The sequence below is a fragment of the Pan troglodytes genome, chromosome 2 (genome assembly GCF_028858775.2).
Source record: "Pan troglodytes isolate AG18354 chromosome 2, NHGRI_mPanTro3-v2.0_pri, whole genome shotgun sequence".
Classification (NCBI taxonomy): Eukaryota; Metazoa; Chordata; class Mammalia; order Primates; family Hominidae; genus Pan; species Pan troglodytes.
In genome coordinates this window covers 122050899-122064478 of record NC_086015.1, presented here as the reverse complement: position 1 = coordinate 122064478, position 13580 = coordinate 122050899, and the positions used below count along the sequence as shown (strand labels likewise).

General features: G+C 40.2%; 1 protein-coding gene across 2 annotated transcripts in view; it reads left to right on the top strand.

The window, feature by feature from the left end:
* IGSF11 (immunoglobulin superfamily member 11) overlaps positions 1 to 13580 on the top strand; it is a 446505-nt gene that overhangs the window by 384282 nt on the left and 48643 nt on the right. For both annotated transcript variants that reach the window (XR_010155729.1, XR_010155724.1), the window contains one exon: positions 12023 to 12134. The gene's annotated coding sequence lies outside the window, so the exon portion shown is untranslated. The remainder of the gene's footprint in view (positions 1 to 12022; positions 12135 to 13580) is intronic.

Here is a 13580-nt window from a genome sequence, read left to right as displayed (position 1 = left end):
CATAGCATCTTGGAATGAGTAAAGGACAGGAAGGGAATAGCCCTAGGTTTCCAAATTCCTGTATTCTTTTCTTGTTGAAGTTGAAGATGCTGACAATGTCGCCTATATTATTTTACGAAAAGCGGATTTTGTCCCATCCTCTTCCTGGCTTTCTCTGCCCTATCTCTTCTTTGTATTGTCTGGATTATCAAGTATTTCTAGATATTCAGGAGGCTTAAATGGAATTATCTGGTTGACAACCGTTAACAAAATCAGGAAATCAGGTTATTTCTTTGAACAGTTTTCAGAGGAAACAAACCCGTGAGCCAGGTACTTCAGACCCTGAAGTCAGACAAGTTGGATATGTATTTTTTTCTGTCTTCAAACATAAGACAAAAGTTGGGATGATTCCATTGAAACAATATTTTTTCTCTGTGCTGTTAATATTTTATACTGTTATGCAGCTCTGCCTGTGGCCATTCTGATACTTTTTCTCAGTCTACAGTAGTGCTTCCTTCATTTTGCATCCTGTGTCCTCTGCTCTTTTAACCATCCCTTCCTCTCATCCAGATCAGCTCTTTATTCTGGTGAGAAGGGAAAGAATTCCACCTTTTCTACTTAAGAGTTAAGAAAAGCTAAAGGGCTGGCTTTGAGTGGTGAACACGTTTAAATCACAGGATGAGTTTTCAGGCTGATTCTAAGCCTCTGGTTTGGAAAACAAACACAACAGAATAATTTAATTCTTCACAATTGAAACAACATATGGATTTTTAAATGGAAAACTTTGCTTCAATTTTGCTTTATATGGCTAAATACTTGATTATATTGATGATACAAAATATTGCTGGTGTCCACTGACTCCCAAAACACTAACACTGATTGGCTCCATGAAGACAGAGCATGGCCCCTCACTCATGGCTGATGTAGGCAAATGGAATATTAAGAAAGAAAATGGCACTGATCTATGGGTCTTAACATTGAGGTAAAGATCAAAATGCAATCAGAGTTTCCTGACTGCTGAGGTGGTGGCTTTAATCATGTGAGTTGGCAAATTAAAGCAATATACATGTATTGCCTCAGACAGACAGATAGATAGATAAATTTTTGCCAAATTTCTATCCTAAGACCATCCACTTGCCTAGTATGTAGAAGGCTCATTGTTGATGCCCATCAGGCTTTCTTGCTAGAATTCTGAAAGTTCCTTGTTGGGCTTGGGGTCCCTTGAAGAGAAGAAAACTAGGGATTTTATTGGTCCTCTACCACCTAGACCACAGACTTTGCTTTCTCAGTGATACAGTTTGGCTGTGTCCCTACCCAAATCTCATCTTGAATTGTAGCCCCCATAATTCCCATGTGTTGTGGGAGAGACCCCAGTGGGAGATAATTGAATCACAGGGGCAGTTTCCTCATACTGTTCTCGTGGTAGTGAATAAGTCTCATGAGATCTGATGGTTTTATAAGGGAAAACCCCCTTTGCTTGGCTCTCATTCTCTCTTGTCTGCCACCATGTAAGATGTGCCTTTAGCCTTCCATCATGATTGTGAGGCCTCCCCAGCTACATGGAACTGTGAGCCCACTAAACCTCTTTTTCTTTATAAATTACCCAGACTCGGGTATGTCTTTATCAGCAGCATGAAAATGGAATTAATATACTCAGGTTTTCCTTTCTGTAGTTTCAGTTACCCACAGTCAACTGTGATGTGAAAATAGGTGAGCACAGATACTTTAAGAGAGAGGCAGAGAGAAGGAAAGAGAGAGGGAGACCACATTCACACAAATTTTATTACAGTATATTGTTATAATTGTTTTATTATTAGTTGCTGTTGGTAATCACTGACTCACTCATTCCACCCCTTCTCAGCTCCTGGAAACCACCATTCTACTTCCTGACTCTATGATTTTGACTGCTCTAGGCACCTCATATAAGTGGAATCATACAATATTTATCCTTTTATGACTGACTTAATTCACTTAGTATAATGTCCTCAAAGTTCTTTCATGTTGTTGCATGTGTCAGAATTTCTATCCTTCTTAAGGCTGAGTAACATTCCACTGTCTTTAGGAGAATTTTGATTGCAAGAAGCAGAAACTAGCCTAAGAAAAAGAAAATTTATTTTGAGCTTGATCATACCAGGCATTCAATGATAGAAAACAGAGGCCACAAGAACACTGAGTCTAGACTGTTCTAGCATATCATGGAGGGTACTTCCTTTGTCTCTCATCTAACTGGACTCTTTCTGTCTCATTGTTTTAGAACTCCATATACAGGTCAAAAAGTCTGCGTGCTTTGGCTTACACTGGGGTGGTTCCTCTTGGGTGGGGCATCCATTGGTTCAAATGTCTGGGGAAGGGTCAAACAGGTTACGGACATTTAAGTAAGGGCAGCTTCTCTGAAGTAAATTTCCTGATTACAGGCACCTTTGATGAAACCGGTAATCATCCAGATTTTACTATCAGGTGCCTAGTTTGCAGAGTTGTTAAGATTAAATTACTATATACATACAAAATTCTTAGAATGCAACACATAGTAAAAGCTCAGGGCCACTCACTTTCTTTGTGCCTTGGGCAAGTTAGTTCCTTCTTTCAGATCTCAGTGTTCCATTATCTGTAAATGAGGGTTTTAGACTAGGTCCTTTCTAGTTCTACCATAGAGCATGGTCTCACCTGAAGATCAGTGGATGGACTAAGTGACCAGGGGTTTCTTTGTTTTTTCCTTATCTTATTCAACTTCCTAGAGTAGGCTCCATTGCTGGGCTGCTCATTAAGTTTTTTTCTTTTTAGTGGTGTGAATAATTAATTGCCACTATCATTAAGACTCCTAGCAACCAAGTTCTGTCCCACATCTCCTGTGGTGCAGCATGTACTTCCTGGGCAGATGAAGAAATAACAGTGTGTGAGAAATCTGTTAGCAATTAGCATGGCCAACTGGACTTTCTCAGGAGGATACACAGCATCCCCCTTCAAGAACAAGGATTCTGCTCGTCCACACCAAAGAGAACCAACTGATGTGTTCAATATTTAATAAATGAACTGAAGCTCTAATGAGGTGGAGGCATTATACATGGACAGTTGTCTCCTGAGGGATTAGTGGGGCAAGCCTCCTCCTGAGATCGCATCAACTGTGATCAACTGTGCCATTATGATTTAACCAGAGGCCTTGCCTCCTCCAGCAGGGGGGAGTTCACAGCTCATTTTTCACCTGTCTGGCATCGTCTAGGATTTGCTCACCTCTCCAGTCTCAGTTCTAGAGTCTGAGCATGAAAGATGCAGCAGGAACCATTAGCCTTTCTCCATGGTTGTTAACCTCTCTGTGTGAACTTGGTAATTCTCTCTCAGTGGGGAGTAAAAAATTCCATGTGGGTCAATGAGCACAGGGAAGTTAGGTTATTAAAAAACTTCAAAACCCTAGTAACGGTTTGGGGATGGGAACCACACAGGGTCATGGATAACTGGTGAGATTTCAGAAATTAGAATTTGAAGGGCAATGGCCATTCAAATGATATGGGTCAGCTTGCCTTACTGTAACTTGGTCACTTGACATCTTTTCCTACAGGGAGGGCTATGAGTTCCAGGGACATATTATTATACCTGCCACTTTCTACCTGCCTGTAAAGGCAAGTAAACATGCTGACTCTAGAACACTAAAACTTGAGGGACGCTGAGAAGGGGTCATGTGGCCCTTTCTAATTTTTCTTTTTCTTGGTTTTGTTCCATGTTCTATCTGTACTCTCCTGTCATGTCCAATTCTCTCAACTGCCTTTGTCTTTTTTTCTTCTTTTTAACCTTGGACTCAATCACTAAAGTCTCAAGACACATTTTACTATCGTACTAGCAATTGTCATTAAGAAACCATGACCTATTTTTCTGAGAGTTATAGCAGACAGTTGATTCTCTTGACATCAGAAATGGTGGGTATGAGAAAAAGGAATATTTTCTAAGCAAGTTTGAAGGATCACCTTTCTATGACTGATAGCTTCTGTCCAAGTCTTGAGGATTTTACATGAAATGCTTCATGCCAGTAATAGGAGAGGTAATGAGGAATATTCATGTGTGTGCAGTCAGGGCTGGTGGAAAGGAGGGTAGTTTGTGGACAGTGGGGGTGAAGGGATAGTGGAGTTTAAAGGTTGCTTATAAGCGTGGGAATTACTTAAGATAATAAACCTTTGTTATTGAAAGTTTGGGATTGAAAAGGGAATAATAAAGCAGTAATCAAAAATGTACTAAAATGAATTTGATGCAAATGAGATGCAGAGAGTGCCCTGGATGTGTTGGAAGAGGATGTCAGATAATTGGAAAGCGTACATTCTGGCCTATGCATGGCCAGTGCCAATCTCTTCAAGAATTCTCTGGAGCCTCTGATGCAAAACCATTTTAAGTTGAACAAGGACATTTTCTTTTCCTGTCAGTTAGAGAGTTGTGAAATTTTATCTATTTTGGTATTTGTTCTATTGGGAAATGGACAAGTTCTGGAAAGAAATCAGGAACAAGCCTTGGCAGACACTCCATACTCATCCTGGGTTCAGCCAACTCACCTTATTCCAGCAACGCCTGGCATGAGAGAAGATGTGATGGTTTATGTAATAAGGAGAAGGGAGGTATGTCTAGCAAAGACCAAACTCAGGGCACCCAGTCCACCCAGAATCCTAACCTTTGCTCTGTGAATGAGAAGATGATTTCTTCAACAAAAGAGAGCACTGGGTGCACAGAGGCAAGCTGTTCAACCCCTCTACCCCTACTAGACCATTCTCTTTCTCCAGCTCCTTCCTGGTACTGCCCCATTAGCCCTATGGAAAAGGTACACCTAATCAGACTGGTCAGATTTCTAAACTTCTGCTCGCAGCAGGCAGGGCTCAAGCCATGCAGCTATGCACTCTTCTCTCTTCTCCTTCCTGCCATGAAGCTAGTTGGTAAATGGAGTTTGTCCTTTTCATGGGGCATTCCATCTCTTTCTGTCTCTGCACACATGCCATTGAGACAAGATCATCCATGTTTTCAGATAGAAGTGTTTAGATTTTAGACATGAGGAGACTTCACTGGGCCCTAGTGCTCAGCCTCATGGTTCAGCCCTGTTTTTGCAGAAGGCTTGTTTTGCAGCACCAGGCTCTTACCATTACAATGCTTCTTATCTGTCTGCTGATCCTTAGGATCCCAAGGGCTAGTGTGTACAGGTTTGGCAAAGCAGAATCTTTCACGTAGCCCTCTTATTCTTCCTATAGGCCTGGCAAAATCACAATCCTACTCCTATTACCAAAGGACAGAAATGTTGTGAAATTTTCGTTCTCCAAAAGGATTAAGTCACCCTAACCTGAAATTAGAGAGGTTGAAGTATGGTTGGGTTTTAGATACGATAATGTGCTATGCTAATGTTTATCTGGACAGAGATAATAAGCTGAATGGTAAAGCCATGGGAATAGATTTGCGAGGGGAACAAAAAAGGTATCTGAGACTCAGAGGAAGGCTTGTGGTGCTGACTAGGGTGGTTGTGGACCAAGAAGAAGGAAAGCCTGGCTGAGGCAGATTTTATTGGCAGTGTCCAGGGTGGCTGCAGTCATGATTTGTTTGTACAGAGAAATGGAAGGTAAGTTTTACTGTAGAGGAGAGAATGTTCTTTTCTGATGACCAAAGAACCTGGGCCCCAAAGGAAAAGCTAGAAGAAGAAAGAAATAAGGAAGGGAAACTGGAAAAAAGATCTGTTTGGGTGTCTGAATCTTTAATAAACCAAGATCCCTCCCACTAAAAATAAAGTGCTTTGGGCACTTTAATCTTTAGGGAGCAATTAGTTAATATGTACAGAGTCAGGGATGTGTTATCCAAAATAGTGGAGCAGCTTGCTGGGGTGAAGGATGGAAACCCCAGGAGCATGGTGTCGGGGAGTGAAAAACATACTTTTGGTGAGATTTCAGAAGATAACTCGAACTGCAACCACTGAGTGGTGGAAAGAATCTTAAATGGTTTATGGGTTCAAATTGTGACTATGCCAATGACTAACAATATGACCTTAGGAAGGTTTCATTCCCTCTGTGTTAATTAGTTCCTTGTCACCAAATGAAGAGCTGGTCCCATAACTGCTAAGGTTCCTTTCAGCTCTTTCTGTGCTCTTGTAATGTATGATTAGGAACTGTCCTGGGCTATGCTTTATCACAGGTATTCTGTGTCCACTAAGCACGCTATAGGCCCTCTTTTTCTATTGTCAATTCAGAAACATTTTTGCCCCTTCTGAACACTCACAATGTTAAATTAAATAAGCAAGAGGCCATTGACCTGAGGCTGTCTTCATACTTTGAACCCTACTGAAAAAAAAGAAAGAAAAAAGCAACCTAACATGGTACATAAACAAACTGAAAACCTAATCATGGAGTATAAAAAACAACCACATCTCAGCCAATCACAAGCAGCAGCTAAGCTTCGGCCAATCACAGGATGCCAATTGATCAGACCATGTCCAAATAAGGCAAACTCTGAGCTGTAACCTTTCAAGCTATTTCTGTACTTCTATGTTCTGTCTATAAATACTCACTGCCCACATTGTAGGGTGGAGCTCTCTGAACTTCTTCTGGCTCTAAGTGCTGCCCAATCCATGAATTGTTTTTTGCTTAAATAAACTTTGTTAAATTTAATTTGCCAAAAGCTTTTCTCCTAACAACAGCAACCCCTTGCTCCCTCTGCCCTGATCCATGATTCAATTTTTTTTACAATTACGTTTCCCATATTCTCTTCTCAGCAGATTGTGTGTCTGATTTAGCTAATGATATCTACTTATATAGGACTTGGATGCCTAAAAGAAAAAAATAGCATGAGTTTCTGAGGCAGCTATGGGCAGGTGTATAGGCTATACCAAAGGGCAGGCATAGGGCCATGCCAGTGGCTTCTGCACATTCTCCTGAGAATCACCTTCTTCACTGCTGCAGGCAGCTGAGATCATTAGCAGTGACTTCCCTGTGATTCTTGTATTTCTAGATTTTCTGAGAGCCAGCAGCAGTCTCCTTGACCTTTGAAACTGCAAACTTTTAGAGCAGTTGTGTAAATTTCTAACTCTTTATATTAAATCTCTTCCTGCTTGAAATATCTAGAGTAGCTTCTGATTTTTTGACTGTGTTATTCAGGGTTCTCCACAAAAACAAAACACATAGGATATGTGTTTGTGTGTGTGTGTGTATACAATAAAAAAAGGTTTTATTATAAAAAGCTCATGCAATTATGGAGGCTGGTGAGTCCAAAATCTGGTAGGCTGGAGACCCATAAAAGTTGGTGGGGTAGTTCCTTTCTACAGGCCGGTGGCCTGGAGACCTAGGAGAGCTGATGGTGCAGGTAAAGTCTGAAGGCAGTTTGCTGGTAGGCCTCTAGTTTGGGCAGGATAGTCTTATGGTTCTAGTTAGAACTTTAACATAATATAGATGAGGCCCACTCACATTATAGAGGGCAATCTGCCTCTCAAAATTCACTAATTAAAGTGTTAATATAATCCCCAAATACCTTAATTAATCATCATATTGACCAAGCTCTCGTTAATAAGGTTTTTAGTATCAGTGTAGATTCCAGGAAATACAACCTTAAATATGTTATACAGAATTGGTTATTTGACTTAGTTCGACCTAAAAGTGGAAATGACTTCATCACCAGGAAAAATTGGAATACTGGTAATCTATGGCATGTAGTGATAAAATTTAGTCAAAGTTTCATTTACATTTGCCCACAATTAAGTGTCTATTTGACATAAAGCTTTGGGAGACAAAGTGGCTATTGTAATAGAATATTATGGAGGAATTGATTAATTGTAGGACTTTGGGATGGATGCTTCTTGGTGCCCTGGGGAGAATAATGAAGGCATGTGATTCCTAGGATTAGAGTCAGACATTTGGATGGATTCTGCTGAATACTTGGACCTTGAACACCAAATAATTCTGAACTCCTTTGTTAGAAAAATGAGTCCCAATTTCATCCATGTCCCTACAAAGGACATGAACTCATCATTTTTTATGGCTGCATAGTATTCCATGGTGTATATTTGCCACATTTTCTTAATCCAGTCTATCATTGTTGGACATTTGGGTTGGTTCCAAGTCTTTGCTATTGTGAATAGTGCTGCAATAAACATGCGTGTGCATGTGTCTTTATAGCAGCATGATTTATAGTCCTTTAACTATCGCAAGAACAAAAAACGAAACACCACATATTCTCACTCATAGGTGGGAATTGAACAATGAGAACACATGGACACAGGAAGGAGAACAACACACTCTGGGGACTGTTGTGGGATGGGGGGAGGGGGGACGGATAGCTTTAGGAGATATACCTAATGCTAAATGACGAGTTAATGGGTGCAGCACACCAGCATGGCACATGTATACATATGTAACTAACCTGCACATTGTGCCCATGTACCCTAAAAGTACAATAATAATAAAATTAAAAAAAAAAAGAAAATTGGAAAAAAAAAGAAAAAGAAAAAGAAAAATGAGTCCCTTCTTCCATCTAGCAGGCGGTTTGTCTCCTCATTCTTAAAAACACTACAATAAAATTACCCAAAGCAATTAGGAGAAACAAATTATCCTCAAGGCTCACTCCCACCATCTCTCATTGCCTCCAGGCCCAAACTAGTATAGGATCTCAACAGACTCCAGGTATAAGATAACACAGTCTAAACTTGGAGGAGACAGCATATTCATTGAAAGAAGATTTTACCAATAGATTCTAAGGGTGTTGGACCAAAAAGTAAATAACACAGTATTGGATTGGCCTGAATTTATCAAAATTAGATTCAAAGTTTTATCAGAAACAAATGATATCAATTCAAATAATTACTCATTTGGTGGACTTAAACCTGGATTCAACTGTGGATTAGGTTAAATAAAGTTGAGAAGCCAGGCTTTCCTATGTAAAATGTAGAGGAATGAACCTGAAGCCTTTGCAAGAGAGAAATGTTGGATAAAGTTTGTCACACATGACCCCCTTCCTCACTTTGTTAGGAGAGCCTGGATAGCATTCTTTCCACTGAGGCATGGAGCAAGGCATTGGTGAGGGGGAACACTGCTGTCTTTGGAAAAACTCTTAAATGGCTCTCCTCTACAGGCTGAGAGTGGTGTTGGGAAAAGCCATGATTGAAATGGGCTCCTGTAAACAAATGGAGATTTGTCATCCTGGGATAAAAGAGGACAAATAGTAATGCCTAACCACCAAAGACAAGGGATGCATAGTTATAATCATGAGATACAAGTCCAGAACAATAATCAGAATGATTTTGCCTGCAAGGATATGGGGAGATAAGTAGTTAGTCTTGTTACCCTTAGGACTGAAATAGATGAGCAGCCTAATAGAGCCTTATTTCATCTGAATAATTGAAAAACTGTAAGTCTGGTGAGCAAAGGGCCCCAACTTAAAATAGTGATTTAAGTTCTCTCATACAATATTCAGACTGGAACTAGTTCACAGACCCAAAGATGCTTGAATGAAGGAAAGGCAGTCTTCCCTGGAGGAAGAACTCAACAGCGCTTCCACAAATAGTACATTGTAAGTAATCCTCCTAGCCTTCCCAAAAGGCTTGTGTAGCCATTTTCTAAGGCTTTTACACTCTTGGAAAGTGAAAGAACACATTTTTTTTTTTTGTAATTCCTAGACTTTAGCTCTGAACTGATGATACCTTTTGGGAAGTCATATTTTACCAATTGCCCCAGTGATTAGCAAATATTCTAGATGCCTTCATCAGCACATATGTGTAAGAGGGTAGAACTATCTCACGTGAAAAGTGTAGGCTCATCACCTTAGAGCAGTTTATAGAAGTTCCGTGGTCTGGGGTGTTGAGTTATCCCCTCTAAAGTCTTAGTAAAGTTACTGAATTTTGGATCGCTGATCACTTAGAAAGAAGTACAACACTGGCTGACTTCTTTGAATACCATAATTCAATGTGATGTTTTGACTCATTTACCTAATAACCCATAAGGCTGTCAGTTTTAATTAGAGCCCAGAGCAAGAGAAGGCTATACAACATGTACAACAAGGTACTCTGTGACTTGAACATTATAAAATCAGATGTAGCAAAATGTTTGTGACATGCAGGAATATTTCCTTGAATCCCAGGAAAATGCTGATTAAAGAATCCTGGTATACACCTCTATGGTTATAAAGTAAAGTCATACCCTGGTGAAAGCAGCTCTAAGCTTGCTAACAGGCCTGGTAGAGACAAATCCCTGACTATTGGACAATATGTGGTCATACAACCTGAACTACCCATCATCTACTGAGTATTATGTATTTAACCAAACCATAAAGTTAGCATGTGCAGCACATTCCATAATCATGTGGAAATGGTATGTATGAGATTGGGTTTGAGTAAGTCCTGAAGGAAGGAGTTTCTTGAGAAAGTGGTTTAGACTCTAATGGCATCTACTTCTGTATTTCTGCATCCCCCTGATCCCACACCTGTGGCATCATGGGAAGCTATTTATGATTATTTGACTAGAGAAGAAAAAAAACTGGGTCCTCTGATTTATAGATGATTCTACATGATGTTCTGGTACCAGACAGGAATGGATTGCTGCTGCATTGCAGAGGTAGCTCTAGAGGACAGTAAGAAAGAGAATACCACCTACTTACCTATGGGAAGAATTATAAGAGGTAGCCAGAAGTATAGATCGATATTGGGAAGTGGCAAATACTTTGGCTGGATGGTCAGGGGCTTCATAAGTTTCAGATTGGAGGTGTTGGGACAGGGAACTCAGAGAAAGAGGTATGTAGATGGACCTTTTGGAATGGGTGTAGAGTTAAGGATAATTGTTACCAGGGGGACTGCTTACCTAAGGGGATCTGCTGCAGAGAAGACTCTCAATAATCACAGAGGCTAGATGACTTATTCTGTGGATGGTTTCAGCTTCTTTATCCAGCCACTCCATAATCTGCTCATCAAAAAAGTGGCCATGTTAACAAGAATGAATGTTATTCATGAGCTCAACAACATGGAGTTCTTCTCACCGAGGCTGATCTGACTGCCACTGCTGAGTGCCTGGCATGTCAACATGTCAACGGCAGAGACCAAAGCTGAGCTCTCAATATGGCAACATTCCCCAGGAGGACCAGCCAGCCACCTGGTGGCAAGTTGATTACATTGGAATCCTTCCATCATTGAGGGGGCAGCAATTTTTTTTCTTCCTGGAATAGATGCATAATATGGACTTGGGTCTGCCTTCTTTGCTGGCAGTGCTTCTGCCAGTACCACCATCTGTAGACTTATTGAATGCATTATTCACTGTCTTGGTATCACACAAAATATTTTTATTCCGACCAAAGGATTTTATTTTGTAGCCTAAATAAAAAGAAAGTTACAGAAAGTGTCACACTCATGGGATTCACTGATCTTATAGTGTCCATCATTCACTCAGAAACAGGATGCAGTAAACATTCAAAATTAGGAACACATATATGATACCATGTATCTCATTGTAAATAAAATATATGGGTCTAGAAAGCCAATTTTTGCATTCTGGCCCCACAACTAGAGTCTTAGTTGCTACATGAGAAACCCTTTCACCAGGGTTCTACATTAGTCCTTACTGAAAGTTGAGACAACAGTTTGGCCTTTTAGGAGTTTCTCATACCACTGGACCAAGAAATAGAGAAGAGTTACTGTATCACTGGTGATTGATTCTGATTATGAATGGGAAGTAGGGTTGCTATCACATAAAGAAGATAAGGTGGAGCCTAGGGAATTTGTGCTGGGAGCCTAGGGGATTTATTGGTATGCATTCCTTATGCAGGAAGTTAGTGGAAGCATACAGCAACCCACTACAGGCACCTTCAGGAGTAGAGATTTGAGTTATTCCAACAGATAAAAAGCTATGACTGGCTTAGATGCTGACTGATTGATTGTAAAGGAAACAGTGGGTTGTAGAAGAAAGAAGTTTAAAGTCTAAGTATGGCCTTGTAACTGCTTGCAAAAATGAGGACCATGTTAACTATGTATTGTTTCTTGCATATGTACGTACATCTCCTTATCTTCTCTTTTCCATACAGAAGTTTGTTAGTTGTGATTAACTTGTAATTTAATTTTTAGTTTACTGATTATCAAAGAAGGACTCTGACTAAACTAGAAGGAGAATTAACGCTACCCAGAGATGGCTACAGTTCTGAAGGGAAACTTTGAGTCTCCACCTTTCCAAGAGTGGGTGAGTGCATCTACATTTATATAAGAGCAGACACATCATATTAGGCAGACTCATTAATTTGTTGCTGGTGTTGGTTAGAAGCTAAATATGTGTTGCAAGGATTTTCTGGGTTTAAACGGGAAAAGGGGTGGATTGTGCTGGGTTATCCATTATCAAATCAGCTGAGAACTGCATTTCTCATCATTTCTTGTCAGTATAATTCCAGGTCATATTCTGCCAATGAGAGGCACTCTCATGAGATTCGCAGAGGTAGAAATGGGGAAGCCATTATTCCCTGACTGCAGCTGTGGGCAGGGGCATAGACACAACAGTTGCAGACATAGGGTTGAGCTAGTACTTCTGGGCATCCTCCTGGGAATCACCCAGGTGGTGCTGCAGGTAGCTGTGGCCACTGCTGACGGCTTTTCTATGAATCATGCTGTTCTGTGTTTTCCAAAAGATGGCAGTAGCCTCCTTGACCTTCACTCTCTCATTCCTAATGAAAATTGTGTTTTCTCCTAATTTACTTAAGAAATCCCTTCCTATTTACAATACCTTGAGTGGCTTCTGTTTTCCAGATCAAACCCTGGTATGCTAAACCCAAGTTTTCCTCTCTCTCCTACCAAGAAAATCTTGAAACCAAGAATGAGATAGGTAAAGTAAGGCTGTCTCTCTAGACAGTTGTTAATAAATGAAGCCATTTTTGAAGAGTCTGAAACCTCTTCAGGAATGTCTGAAATTAGAAACAGTTGATTGTCCTCATTGGAGGAGTTTCCATCCGGAGGGGTAAGGTTCCTGTGGATGTCTTTGTATAACATTAAAGATTAGAAATCCTTAAGTACACCAGCCACTATATTTAGAATAAATTAAAAATAGAGTAACTGCTCAATTATGTGTTTTTTTTCTCTCTGTCTTAATTCCTTCCTCCCAACATATATAAGCACACAAACTTTTCATATTGCTGTATTGGTTAATAACACACAAATTTATTTTTAAAACATTATTGATATTTCCTAATTTTTCTCATCTTAATTTTTTTCCTCAGTAGTGAATATAAAAGGTATGCCTATTCTTGATATGGGTACAGTGGCACATGCCTGTAGTCCCAGATACTCAGGGGGGCTGAGGCAGGAGGATCACTTGAGCACAGGAATTTGAGTCCAGCCCAGGCAACAACATAGTGAGACCTTGTCTATAAAAAGAAAAAAACAAAAACAGTATGCCTATTCTGAAGAACAGATGTTTGAAATCTTTTGCCTGTAAAAAAGTTTTCCCATGTTAAAATGGTTGAGATCCGCTGCCTTCAAGTCCAAAATACCCATGCAGTTTTCCTCCCATTCTTGAGCTTGGTTTGGAAAGAGCATGGCACTTATAGACAGAAAGGCTGGGGTTGAGTTGTGTTTCTTGCTTCTTGCTGACTATAAATGTCAGGCCTCTGAGCCCAAGCTAAGCCATCATATCCCCTGT